We start from the raw sequence: 14,804 nt of genomic DNA on the forward strand, positions 1-14,804 counted from the left end.
GGCGAACGCCCCTCCGTGGGGTGTAGTTTTTTACACCTCAAGTTTGGTGTTTTTTAATTTTTTTTCTTTTTTCTTTTTTTTCACCAAGAGAACCAATATGAACACAGCCTAAAATAGCTAAAAAAACTTAACCCCCTACCCCCCCCCCCTCAAAAAAAAAAAAAACCTAACCCCCCCCCCCCCAAAGCTAAATGCTAAAAATTAAAACCCCCAAAAAAACCTAAAAAAAACCCTAATCCCCCCCCCCCCTCCCACCCCCAAGCTAAAATTTTGGTGTGTTCACATTGGTTCTCGCGGTTCTTACAATAAGAGGTAGTTCTCGCATGATGTTCTCCCTATATATATATATATATATATATATATATATAATATATGAATAAGGTTTGGGACACGTGTCCTGTTATAGTGCAACCTCAGCTTGATTTTCCCGCCCAAACCTTATTAGTTTGTCAAATGAATTGCTGGTCAAGATAGGAGTTACCATTTATACTCCAATTGTTTTTGGAAAGATACCCCAATCACGTTTCCATTACTCCTAAATTACATATTCTTCTTTGATTATCTTGAAATGAAACCACCATTCGCAATCCAATTTGTCAAACAATTTCTACACGGATGAACAATTCGTTTCTAAACCCTAGGTATCCCTTTCGTCTTCCTTCAGACCGGTTCAAGCATCTGCAATCAAAATTATTCAAGGTAACTAAATCTTCTTGTGCTAATTCTTAATCCTAAAAAGCCATATGAAAACACTAATTTCGACTCCTTTCTGTTACGTCTCCAAGGATCCTTTCCAACGCTCCCGTCATCTTTCACAATGAAATCAAATCTTTGATCAAGTCTCCAATTCCAGTGTTTCTCATCCAGGTAACAAGCAATTTTTGTGTTTTGAAATATTTATGTTCATCGTTTGTTTGTTAACAGATCTAGGGTTTTTGCGTTGAAGTTTCTCCACCTCCCATGTGTTTCCAGTTATCTATCTATCTATCTATCTATCCATCTACCTCTACCTGAGAGCATTCTTAGAAATTTAAGGTTTGGTACTACAATTTTTTTCACAAAATAGTTCCAGTTACTTGCCATGTTAACCTTCTTAAGTGTTATGTAGGTAATGATGTTGGATGACCGTATATAGAGCATGAGGATGCTTATCTTTTTCAAGATACCATCTGACAAAGACTACTCTGAGTTTCAATATGATTTATTTTTATTCTGTTGTGTGCTGATAAGGTTCAACATGGATAGTTTTTACATGTGTATACAAGTCATTTTTTTAATGGAGATATAGACAACTGGAACTACATACACTAATTTATTACTTTATAATCAGGTCTCATTTCACTCTTTGAACCAACTATGGTATGGAATAATAGTTAAAATATTATCACTTCATAGATTGTATTCAATTTCATCTTTTTACATCATTGTGCAGCAAGCTCGCTTTGCATGTCTTATGTCTAGCAAGTATCTCGGACATAGCTGCCTACTACATGTGGTATTACATGTGTTCCAAATGCCCAAAAATGGTTTACCCCAAGAACAATCATTTTGTGTGTGCAGACCACGATATCATACCTTATCCCAAGTACATGTAAGTAACACCAGACACAACCACATTTAACAAAACCCCTTTACTTCTAATACTTCATTATATTAACAGGTATTGTGTAAACGCCACGATAAATGACCACACTTCAGACGATTAAGTGTATTCTTAAGTGAGGCGATGATGACTTAAGTGAGGCGATGATGACTGATATTTCAAGCATAAATTGTACGCTGATGATGCACTTCTTATTGAGCATTGGTCTATAAGAGGTTTGGCCGATCTTCTTAGGTTGTTCCATTGTTTCCATCTTGTGTCTTTGCTAAAGATAAACTTCCATATACCAAGTCTTTTTGGCACTTGTGTGGGTAGAGAGGATCTTGATTAGATGGTTGCATACTTAGGTTGTAAAGCAGGCTTTTTTCCATTTCTATTTAAGGGTTGCATATGAATATCAAGTTACTCATCAAATAGTATTATATTGTGAGACTTTAAGTACAAGAAGTTATCACAATTTATGATACAACAGGGGTAGCGAGTTTGGATTTGCATTTAGAAACTGATTTGTATTATAGTGTTCTATTTCTGGGTCAGTTAATCAGTTTCATACCAGCTGCATTGAGATTATTTCTTTAATGGCATCACATAATTACCAGTTTAGGGCCACATTTAAGCTGAGTTGAACAGTTTACACTCTTTAATCGTATGTTTTTTTTACAAGTATCTTTTCCTGATATTGAGTATGTAGTTATAACATTACAAAGGTGTATCTGATGTTAATTTTCCTTGCATATATATTGGATAACCTTCAAGCGCATGTGGAGTCTATCCATATGGCTAATTGTGAGAGTTTTTTTCATGTTATTGTTATTATTAGTGTCCGTTCTGTCTTCAAATTGTGTTTCTATTTTTGTAAATGTCATATATTTTATCTTCCATATGGTAATTTTAAATTGGATTCTTTTACTTGGTGTGGTTGTTGAATTAATGTGTTTCACACTTCAGTTGGTTTTTTTATTGAACAAGTGCTTATAGATTGTGAGAAGGGGGGGTGACTGAATGAGTTAATTTGGTAAGTGGTTAAAAATAGGTTCGAGCCGATATGGTTACTTTTTTAGAGTGGTTATAAATGGCTTAGGTTGGAATGAGCTACAATAACAATATCGTTTTATCTCTTTCTTTTTCATTTTGTAAATTTTATAAATGAATAGTATGCTACTCATATTAAAAAGCCTAGCTTTTTATGATTTAAGCTAAGCTTCAATGTTTTTATGTGTATAACACTCTGTCATGGATTTTATGTGCCTTTTTTGTTAATAAAGTTATTTAAAAAAACGTAGGAAAGTGGACATCAACATCTCTTTTGATAGTGTAGGTTTTAGTTTATCAAAGACTATAAGTAGTGGTAATTCAAGCACCGTTCATTTCGACGCAAGAGCATATTTCCGGTATATCATTTAATGTTCGAGATTTTTTGCATAATTAGTTGCTTTGCTGCAGTATTCTAGCACCTACTTGGCGCCTCCCTGTTTGCTTTATGTTCTATTTCCGGTAATCATTTAATGTTCAAGATTTTCGGTATGATTAGTTGGTTTGTTGTAGTGTTCCGGCGCCTCCTCGGTGCCTCCCTGTTTGCTTTAGAATATTAATTATATTACATATAGTTAAAGCTATATTAACATATTTGTTTTAGTTGTTGATATGGATATGTTGCTGAGTTTGAAAATTCACAGGAGTTGGTTAGATGTGTGTAAAGCATAATTGCCTAAACATTTTGGCATATATAGAAGTACCGAAGGCCCTCTTGGAAGGCGATTTAAGACTTTAAGTGGTGTGCCTCGTGACAGTCAAACTTAGTGTGAACTCATAAAGAGGAGCTCATCTTTTAAGAGGTAATGCTATTCATGCATATAAACATTTCATTCACAAGTAGGGATGAGTGGTACTGAAAATACCCAGTATGGTACGGTTCGACACCAGTATGGACCTGTATTTTAAAGTAAAAACTGGTAAATACGGATACTGAAGCGGGACCGAAAACGCAAAATATCGTTACCGAATCGGTACCGAAAATCGATTTGGTTCGGGAAATTCAGTACCCGTTCCGAACCAATACCCGATACCATTTGCTCATCCCTATTCACAAATAAAGTATGGAAAAGAAGTTTATTTAGGAGCATCTTTGCTTCATCTTTTACTATAGTAATTTATAATAAAATAAAGAGTAAATTATGTTTTGGCCCCTGTGGTTATATCAATTTTACTATATTAGCCCAAAATAAGAACTTTTAACATATATGCCCCCATGGTCTCTATAACTAACCATTTTGGCCCCTAAGTCTAGAGATCATGGGGGCCAAAATGGATAGTTATAGAAACCATAGGGGGCAGATATGTTAAAAATTCTTATTTTGGGCTAATATAGTAAAAGTGATATAACCACATGGGCCAAAAACATAATTTACTCTAAAATTTGCTGCATCTTTTCCATACTTTTGATTTGAAATATGTGACTTTCTATTATGGGTTAGAATAGATCGACTTAACTCAATCAAGGAAGACATGGTTGACGGTTCAAATGGGTATATTTAAAAAGTCTACCAAAATTAAAACAGCTTAAGTAGGTACAATCAACAAAAACGAACCATGTTCACAGTTTATAAAAGTTCTTTTAAAATCTTATACTCAATTGGTCTCTGTGAAGTTTTTAGTTCTATTTTTGTATCTTATAAAAAGAAAAAATGTTGTTTAGGTGAGATTCAATATGCGCAAGGTAACTAAAGGAAATGTAACGATAAAGTCGTGTGGATCTTGGAGGGCAACCATGATTTTGAAGTGTGTGCGAGAGATATTGTTGTGCAGTTTCTGCTATCATGTAAAATATTTTCACGAAAATACTTTTATGAAAAAAATTTACTTGTGATTTGTGAAAAATAGCTTCTCCCACGCGACCTCTTCTTCACCTTCCTAGATTTATCAATGGGACGACGCTATTCACCAGATGCAGCCGGTTTCTCATCACAAGCCCTAGCGATTAAGGCAACAAATGTGATCAATTTCAGCTTTCTTTTACTTTACAAATGATTTTATCTTGAAATACGGTGACTTATTCAACTTATTACATGATTATCTTGAAATACGGTAGACTTTCTCAACTTGAATCAAATTCATATGAATCAATTGTTAGATTCTGGGGGTCTCAGTTTTCGGATTTATTATATGTTAACCAAAGAGTACCCGGAGACTCCTCGGTTGGTTAGAGACCGGTAATGGCAGTCCTCGGCCCATCGCATTTTGTCAGGAAGCCCCTACACCAAATGCGCTCAAAAGGTAATATGTAAATCATTCAAATTTAATGAGATTATTAAAGTAAAATACCGACACGCTATATATATCTGGTACACCTTCTAAAACTTTTGTACATGAATTACTTTTGTACTTCTTGTCCCCATCTGATGAATAATAATTGATTAATTGACCAAGGAACCAAGCCACATTAGCTGGCCCATTACTGTTGCAGCTGTGTTGTGTAGTTTTTGTCATTTTGGTCCAGCAACAGGCCATGTTTTCTGGCCTGTTTAAACAACCCACAACTATTTAAATGATATTGATAAGTAGGACTAAAGTGTGTTAACAGGCTGATAGCAGTTAATATGTCAGTTGTTTAATTTATCAGTGTTAAATGATTCAACTGGTAGTCGAAAAACCCAAAGTTTTATCTGAATCAAATTCGAATAACGAATTCAAATTTTGGTCAATTGCATCAGTTTTGAGTTATATATATTTGTGTTCATATTCTGTCACTTCACATGGACCGGCCCGCGAAGTTCGCGGGTGAGTGATGCTCATTTAATAGTGCACTTTTATAATTTTGTGATTATGATAAAATTTGTGTTCATATAAAGTTATTTTACTTCAGATGATGAGAGGAAATATGTTATTAAATTAAACAGTCGGTGTGATCAAAAAAATTTATGGGCAATAGGCCCCTTTGGCTATTCATCCATCATGGCGTGTCTTCTTAGGCGTATGGGTTTCGAAAACATTCTTATACAGAGATCTCATTATGAATTAAAAGGGATTTAGCTTTACATGGAAACTTTGCATACATATGGAGACAAAGTTGAATACTTATGAAACCGAACTAAAAATTTGTGGTGGAGAAGGGAATGAAGATACTTTAGAGGTTCAAAGTGTTATTTATGTACTTTTTTGAATATTTCAGTTTGTTTGACGTGGTTGTTTGATCTTTATATATTTTTTTATATATGAATAAATCTGTTCTTTTTTTAACCAATATTTTTTTCCTTTTAACTTATCAACTTATTATTTTTCGTGTAAGGATTTATCACACTTATCAGAGTACTAAGTTTGACATTAATCGATGAGTCTTAATAAAAGAAACAATTTAACATTTTGTATGGGTTTACGAAACAATTTTATACTGAGATCTCATTAAGAATTAAAAGGTTATTAGCTTTACAAGAAAACTATGAATACACATGGTGACAAAGTTAGGATACTGATAAAACGGAACAAATAAATTATTGTGGTAAGGGAAAGAAAATACTAATAAGTTTGAAAATGTTGTTTCTGTACTTTTTATTATTGAAAACTAAATTTTTCTAACCCGGAATGTTTCCGGGTGATAGCCTAGAATATATATATATATGTTGAATAGTTCAAATGATAAGAAAAATTTAATAAAAATAAAAAGAATAAGTTTTAAACCAATAGCAAATATTATTTTGTTTCAAAGTTGACGTGCTATTTTTTCGTATTATCATATCCACATTTATCACAACTGAAAAATTAACGTTTTAATTTAGGCGATATTTGTGAACATACATAATAGATGATATTCACTTGTGTATATAAATATCGTTGTATCTTCATTTTAATAATACAAACATTTTTCACTCATCTTTATATTTAGTAGGGGTAATATAATTGAAACATCATATAATGGCGAGACTTGTGAAATTACATGTGAAGGTGTTCTATATAAGCTTTCTATTGTTATTGGTTTGTCATCGATGTAAGTTCTACACGTATATCGAATTTGTCATGTTATTTTTTTTAATATAGACCCTAATTAATACTATATTTTTGGGTCTATAGGTCTTGAAAGAAATAAAAACAGTTATATGGGAGCATTTGGGGCTCCACCACCAAATTGTGTTCCAACTTGTGTTCTAGCAAAAACTACTAACGGGTATTGTTGTTGCGGTGAATGCTTCGCTCGTGAAAAAATATGTAAACGTTCATGTAAAAAGAAAAAAAGTTGTTGTTAGGTAGAGACATAATTAATGTTATCCAAAATTAATAACATATATATTTAGACCAAGGATATTGTATTGGATGGTGATAATGTTATTATGGTTACATAAGAAGGTGTCTATATATCACGCCCGATAACAAATCTAGTATTATACATATTATACATATTAATATAAAGTGGGCATGAATAGTGATTAATTTTTTCATGTATTTCTTTTAATTTTTAAATATAATAATATTATTAATCAGTAAATAGTAATCTTATTATTTTTTCTAATAACTTATGTTCTATGTTTGTGTTTTTTCTACATCACGGTATAAATTTTATTGAAAAACAGATACTTTGCAGCTATCGTAGCAAACCGAACAATATATGCTACGCTACCGGTAATTATTTATATTGTTTAGTGTACCAAACAACATTAGTACTTGTACCTGTATTCATTTTTATTTTGTCATTTTGGTAACGGATTTTTTGCGCTAGCCATAGTGAACCAAATCGAAACTAACCAAACAACATCGGTATCTATTTTTATTATTTTTGTTTTCGATGCTGGCACCTTATCACTATCATATCCTATTGAACACTGATACCTATATTCATTTTTATGCTTTCCGGTTTTGATAATTTTTCATTTAACAACTTTGTTTGAGATCATTAATTAATATGGGTACCAATGTGTGATGATTTAAACCAGTAGAAACCATTCAAAAAATATTGGTGCTAGCATCGGTGTTCATTTTAATAGTTTTCGGCCCATATGAAACACGTGCTTATTTCTATAACGAGTGCATGTGTTGTAACAGTACTATCACGAACCATGTTAATACCATAACGTGAAAGAAGGGAATTTTTTGCATAAGTAGGTGCTTTGAACCACAAAAGAGTGTTATTAGGGGGGTTTGAATTATCTTTTCATATTTAGGTAAGTTGTGAAACCAAACTGAGACCTTCAATAACTTTTCTGCACAAGATCAGACTTTCTGCAAAAAGCTGCAACAAATGTTTAAGATCCCTAAATGATACAGCGACCTTGTGAAGGTCGCTGTTTGAAGTACCAACCTTAAGAAGGTCTCAGTTTCATGTACCAACCTTTAAGAAGGTCTCAGTTTCATGTACCAACCTTTAAGAAGGTCTCAGTTTCATGTACCAAGCTTTGTGATGGTCTCTGTTTGGTGTCACAATGTTATATAAAGTCTCTGTTTGGTGTCACAATGTTATATAAAGTCTCTTAATCATGTTACGATGTTATTAAAAATACTTTTTAATAATACATCTCTTAATTCACTATGGTAGGGGTATTTATAGTGGGTGAAAATTGATTTAAAAATACTTTTTCTTTTTGAGAAAAATGCTTATTACTTTAACATTGTCAAATTCCTTTATACCCTTAATGATAAATAAATATAAATACATTATTATTGTGTTAGTTTATGTGTTTTTTTAGCATCAGTTTACTTTGAAAAATAAAATAATAATAAAATATATTGCACAAATAACAAAAACAAAAACAACAATATATTTATTTCACAATGTATTACACAATATATTTATTTCACAAAGTATTACACTCTATGGGTCATTCGGTGGTTGTGGAAAAAGTATTTTTAATAACATCGTAACATGATTCAGAGACTTTATATAACATTGTGACACCAAACAGAGACTTTATATAACATTGTGACACCAAACAGAGACCTTCACAAAGCTTGGTACATGAAACAGAGACCTTCACAAAGCTTGGTACATGAAACTGAGACCTTCTTAAAGGTTGGTACATGAAACTGAGACCTTCTTAAAGGTTGGTACATGAAACTGAGACCTTCTTAATGGTTGGTACTTCAAACAGCGACCTTCACAAGGTCGCTCTATCATTCAGGGATCTTAAACATTTGTTGCAGCTTTTTGCAGAAAGTCTGATCTTGTGCAGAAAAGTTATTGAAGGTCTCAGTTTGGTTTCACAACTTACCTAAATATGAAAAGATAATTCAAACCCACCTAATAACACTCTTTGGTGGTTCAAACCACCTATTTATGCAAAAAATTCACCTTTGAATTTTCACCTATTTTTAAATCAATTTTCACCCACTATAAATACCCCTACCATAGTGAATGAAGAGATGTATTATTAAAAAGTATTTTTAATAACATCGTAACATGATTCAGAGACTTTATATAACATTGTGACACCAAACAGAGACTTTATATAACATTGTGACACCAAACAGAGACCTTCACAAAGCTTGGTACATGAAACAGAGACCTTCACAAAGCTTGGTACATGAAACTAAGACCTTCTTAAAGGTTGGTACATGAAACTGAGACCTTCTTAAAGGTTGGTACATGAAACTGAGACCTTCTTAATGGTTGGTACTTCAAACAGCGACCTTCACAAGGTCGCTGTATCATTCAGGGATCTTAAACATTTGTTGCAGCTTTTTGCAGAAAGTCTGATCTTGTGCAGAAAAGTTATTGAAGGTCTCAGTTTGGTTTCACAACTTACCTAAATATGAAAAGATAATTCAAACCCACCTAATAACACTCTTTGGTGGTTCAAACCACCTATTTATGCAAAAAAGTCGAAAGAAGGTTGGCTGGAGACGTGGTGTGATCAGAGAAGAAGACCGGAGGTGATTGGAGAGAACAGTGGTCGGTGACGGAGAGAAACAGGGAAGATGATAGGTGGGTGTTCATGTCACCGGAGAGTTGGAGTCGCCGGAGAAGAAGGTTGCTTGTGATGGATGTCGGAATGGTGGAGATGAGACGATGAATGAAGTGACGATAAACTGAGATAATGATGAAGATGTTTCGGAGAACTGTGGAGATGATTGATGTATGTTGAAATCTCCTTTAGTCGGAATCAGATGATGAACAGTTAACCTTGGTGGTTTCGACTCTCCAATTCAAAAATAGTTACTCGAAATCCGAGTCGAAACCTATTATTTTGGGAAGATGGGAGTCGAAACCGTTGAGAGATGGGACTCGAGAACTGTGGAGAACTCCTTTGCACGTGATATGACTCGAGACCGTGGAGGTTGCGACTCGATATAAGAGGACTCGAAACCAGATGATGTTGTGATGCAGGAGGATTGTTTCGACTCGGGAGAATACAACTCGAAACCTTTTGGAATGTTGACTAGAAACCTTTATAGAAATCCCTCGGTGTCGAAATCAGAACTCCAAAACACTCGGACTCGAAACCGTCAAGTTGTGTCGAAACCTTGAGTCGAAACCTGTTGTGAAGTTGTGTCGAAACCTGTTTAGTCGGAAACCTGTAGAAACGAAAACAGAGGAGAAGACGAACGATGACGATGATAAATCAGATTGAAGTTGTTTGTCTTTGTTTCTATCTCAAATCAATGATTGTTTAAGATACCGAAGATAATGTTACGAAGAAACGGAATGGTAATGTTGTATAGATGAAACAGAAAGTAGAAGGTGGTGATGTGAAAGATAATGAAGATTGCAGGTTGTTCAATACGGTGATCAGAGATGGTGAACGATGATGGACAGTGAACTATCGAAATCAAAGAGATGACTCGAAACCATAGAAGTGGTGCGAGTCAAAATCGTGGAGAATGATAACGGTGGTTTCTACTCGGAATCAGGAAATGGTGTTGAAAAACAAATCTCGACCACAGCTGTATGTTAAATATGATATGGAAAGTGTCAACTTTTTTTCATAAATTTCGCCACCAGAATGTCAAATTGTCAAAGAGATCTTCGAAAATTTTGTAACTCTTTTTAAATTAAGATATTTTAAAAAATTTAAGAGTAAACTACCTTTTCGGTCCCTGAGGTTTGGTCACTTTTGCCACTTTAATCCAAAATTCAAATCTTTTGCATCTGGGTCCCTGTGGTTTCAGTTTTATTGCCATTTTAGTCTAAAAGTGAAATCATGTCATATTTGTCTTATAAAATCTTGTTATTTTATCATTTTCCTTAAGGGCAAAATGGTCATTTTGATTAGATAGCAGGATGGTTAGGAAAAATTGTCATTTTCCTCAGGGGCAAAATGGTCAGGAAAAAGACAAAATAGCAAGATTTTATAAGACAAATATGACGTGATTTCACTTTTGGACCAAAATGGCAATAAAACGAAAACCACAGGGACCCAGATGCAAAAGGTTTGAGTTTTGAACTAAAGTGGCAAAAGTGACCAAACCTCAAGGACCAAAATGGTAGTTTACTCAAAATTTAAAAGTAATCCTTTTAACAACCTTTTCAAAAATTAAAACACCAAAATATATTTATTTTTTTTATAAAATTTGGATAAACACTATGAAGAACGCCAAGAACACAATGAACAAAACTTTCAAATCTTGAATATTTGGTATCAAACCAAGCCTAAAATAGGTTCTAAAGGCTCTGATATCAATTGTAAGTCCCGAAACCGGATCTTTTAATGATATCAAACAATCTATTGATTGTGCGGAATCCAATCAATAGATGATTCATGAAAAACACAAAAATACGAAGAACACAATACCGAATCACTTTCAATACTTACACATGTTCTATTACTAGAATAAGCAAAACGTTTGGCACAAGCATCATACACCACAATCGCCTCTCCCTGACTCTATAGGAAATTCTGAAACAATGAGGCTCAAACCCTAAAACAAGTTGAAAACTTTACTTAGGGGCTGTTTGGCAACATCTGAATGGTTAAGTGCTGAATCAGCAAGAGGTTTGAACCATTAAGAGTATGTATAAAGTTTAATCGTTCAGAGGCAAATTTCTGAACAATTCAGATTAGAGGTCTTAACCATTCACACTTTGTATAAATGTTAACCATTCAGAGGAAAATGTCTGAACCATTCAGACATTTGCTTGTTTAAACAAACAGTCTGAACTATTAAGTGTTGAACCAGTAAGAGGTCTGAACCATTAATAGCCTCATTAATGTGGGTCCCTGCAATCCCGAATGGATCGTAACAGGACTGCTAATCTATCAAGGGTGCGGAATCCCCTTGATAAACCTTCGAACCAGAAACAAGAATATTATACGAAGAACACAAACGCAATTCAATCAATCTGGTCTTCTATTGATTATCCAACATAAATGTTTACAATCAATTCAAGACCACTCGAAATCTCCTAGCCACTCTCTATAGATTTTGAACTCTCTCCCTCTCTCTATTTTCTCTAACTGGCTAACCTCAACCCTAATGCATCATGCTGTTTATATACTACAGCCATGTTTGCATATTGGGCTTCGGTCTGGGCTTGGCCATTCTCCTAGCCCATTACAATAATTAACTTACTAACCATATGCTAAGCCCATTACAAAATATCCAAAGACTAAATAATCAAACTATTAAGCTGTTGTCACAGAATATGCACTAACAATTAAGAGGTAAACAAACAACCCCTTACTCAGGTCCACTTCCTTACATGGGCTCCCCTTGGGCTTGCTCGGCCCACATGGCCTAAAGCTTTGCCTAAGTGACCCATAGAGGTCCAAAACCTAATACAAACTAATCCGATAAGGCCCAGTTCGTAACCATAGCCCGTTGTGTTAATTTGATGTGTCAGTCTCACACTTTAGGGCCTAACAACTTTTTCATGTCCATCAACCAATAGTTCTTTTTTAGGTCTTGGTATATCTTGTCTCCACCGGGATGTACTGAGTATTTTGAGTTATCTGATTCTTCAAGAATCAGCTCTCTGAGTCCTCCATGGATGGGAACCCAGATTCTATCATTCAGTATTAGGATTCCATCCTTTCCAGGCGTCAACTGTTCTACAGTTCTACCGAATCCTTTAGTCTGAGCATTCGCCACTAGAAGGGCTTGCTTCTGGGCCTCTTGTAGCTTTTCAGTCAAGCTAGTACGTAGCTCAATTCTTTTTGCATTAACCCTAATTGGTTTAATCCTTTCTTTGCGACTTAGATCGTCCGCAACGACATTTACCTTACCGGGATGGTAACGAATCTCATATTCGTAATCATTTAGAGTTTCCATCCATCGGCGTTGTCGCATGTTAAGATCTTTTCTATTAAAAAAATGTTGAAGACTTTTATGGTACGTGTATATAATACACTTTGTGCCATACAAGTAATGTCTACACAACTTTAATGCAAAACACAACCACACCTAGTTCTAAATCATGGGTGGTGTAATTCTTTTCATGAACCTTAAGTTGTCGTGATGCATAGGCAACCCACTCCAGAGTGCGAAGCATTACAGTACACGATGAAGTCTTCGATCCCCTCAGGTTAGGGTAAGACAGGAGCATTGCTCAGTTTCTTCTTTAGAATCTCAAAGGATTCTTTCTACTTAGGACCCTAGTCAAATTTTACATTCTTACGGGTCAAAGCAGTCAAAGGAGTGGCAATTCGAGAGAAGTTCTCAATGAACCTTCTATAGTAGCAAGCTAATCCTATGAAACTGCGGATTTGTGAAGGGGTTTGGGGTGCCTCCCAATTTATGATAGCTTCAATCTTGGTGGGATAAACTTGGATACCACGCTCGCTAATACGCGTCCTAAGAATTGGACTTCGCGAAGCTAAAACTCGCATTTGGAGAACTTATCATAGAGCTTCTCCTATTACAACACACCAAGTATACATCGAAGATGTTTCTCATGATCATCCTTGTTGCGTAAGTAGATAAGTACGTCGTCTATGATGACAATGAGAAACTTATCTAAGTACGGCTTACAGACTCTATTCATGAGATCCATGAATGCTGCAGGTGCGTTCGTGAGCCCAAAGGCATCACGAGAAATTCATAGTGGTCGTATCTAGTTTGAAACACAGTATTTGGAACATCTTCACTTCGGACTTTCAATTGGTGATAACCAGATCTCAAACCAATCTTTGAAAAGTATCTAGCTCCTTGCAACTGATCAAACAGATCATCGATCCTTGGCAAAGGATATCGATTCTTACTCATGATCTTGTTTAGTTCACAGTAGTCGATGCACATTCGCATCTTTCTTTTTGACAAAGAGAATAAGAGCTCCCCAGGGTGAGGAACTCGATTGAATAAAGCCTTTCTCTAAAAGCTCTTCCAGTTGTGCCTTCAGCTCTTTCATCTCAGTGGGTGCCAAATGGTAATGAGCTCTAGCTATAGGGGATGATCCAAGAAAAATTTCGAGTCTAAACTCGACTTGCCTGTCCGAGGGCAGACCGGGTAACTCTTCAGGGAAAACATCAATATACTCCGAGATGATTGGAATGTCTTCAATCTTTAACTTTGGTTCGTCAATAGTCACCTGTGCCATGTAAATGACACATCCTCTTTTCAAGCACTTGGATGCCTTAAGTAGAGACACTTTCTCGGGCAATCCATAGTGTTGATCTCCACGAATAGTGATCATATCACCAGATGGGGATTTAATTTCGATAAGTTTCTTATCCCAGGCAATGCGGGTGTGACACCTGTGTCACTGTGACCATCAAAAAATACCAAATCAATGAAATATTATGTTTCATACTTGGGATTTGTGAAAATATGTGTATCATTTGCACATATCAATTCTTGTTCGATTTCGGGCTTTAAATCGCTTTCTGGAAGGTTATACGCAATCTGATGCATAAATATAACCAGTTTAATGCAACAAACACTCCGAAATAGTGACATAGGCTTAACATACCTTAAATAACCTTTACAGAAATTATAAATAAGTTTTGGAAGGTTTGGTGTGCCGAAATCAAGTTAATTCGCTTACAGTGACTAAAATTGATAAACTGCGAAAGTATGCCGATTCGTATTGTAACGGACATTCCGGAACTTGATCATAAGTTAAACATACCCTAAATATCCTTTACATAGATTACAAATAGGCTTTGAGGGGTTCGGTATGCTAAAATAAACTTATTTGATCAATAGAGACTAAAAGGGTCAAAAGTGCATAAGTTTGCATTTTCGCACATATCTCACGTCCTGAATACATCCGGACATCCAAAAATTTATGTAAGCATTAAAATATTTTATTTTAGTGTTTGGCATAAGAAAAATTCCATTCGTC

General features: G+C 35.0%; 1 long non-coding RNA gene across 5 annotated transcripts; it reads left to right on the top strand.

Annotated features, from left to right (window-relative positions):
* The first annotated feature begins 492 nt into the window (after positions 1–492).
* Positions 493–4,732, top strand: LOC110923229. Of its 5 annotated transcripts, none has more exons than XR_002583875.2 (8): positions 495–699; positions 786–867; positions 925–1,035; positions 1,109–1,330; positions 1,433–1,591; positions 1,661–1,837; positions 3,280–3,438; positions 4,299–4,732. It is a non-coding gene; the product is annotated as an uncharacterized LOC110923229 (long non-coding RNA). The 5 variants fall into 5 exon arrangements; XR_002583869.2 differs by having other exon boundaries at positions 496–699; positions 947–1,035; XR_002583874.2 differs by having other exon boundaries at positions 493–699; positions 786–1,035; positions 1,109–1,359.
* The last annotated feature ends 10,072 nt before the right edge of the window (positions 4,733–14,804 follow it).

Source organism: Helianthus annuus, chromosome 17 (genome assembly GCF_002127325.2).
Source record: "Helianthus annuus cultivar XRQ/B chromosome 17, HanXRQr2.0-SUNRISE, whole genome shotgun sequence".
Classification (NCBI taxonomy): Eukaryota; Viridiplantae; Streptophyta; class Magnoliopsida; order Asterales; family Asteraceae; genus Helianthus; species Helianthus annuus.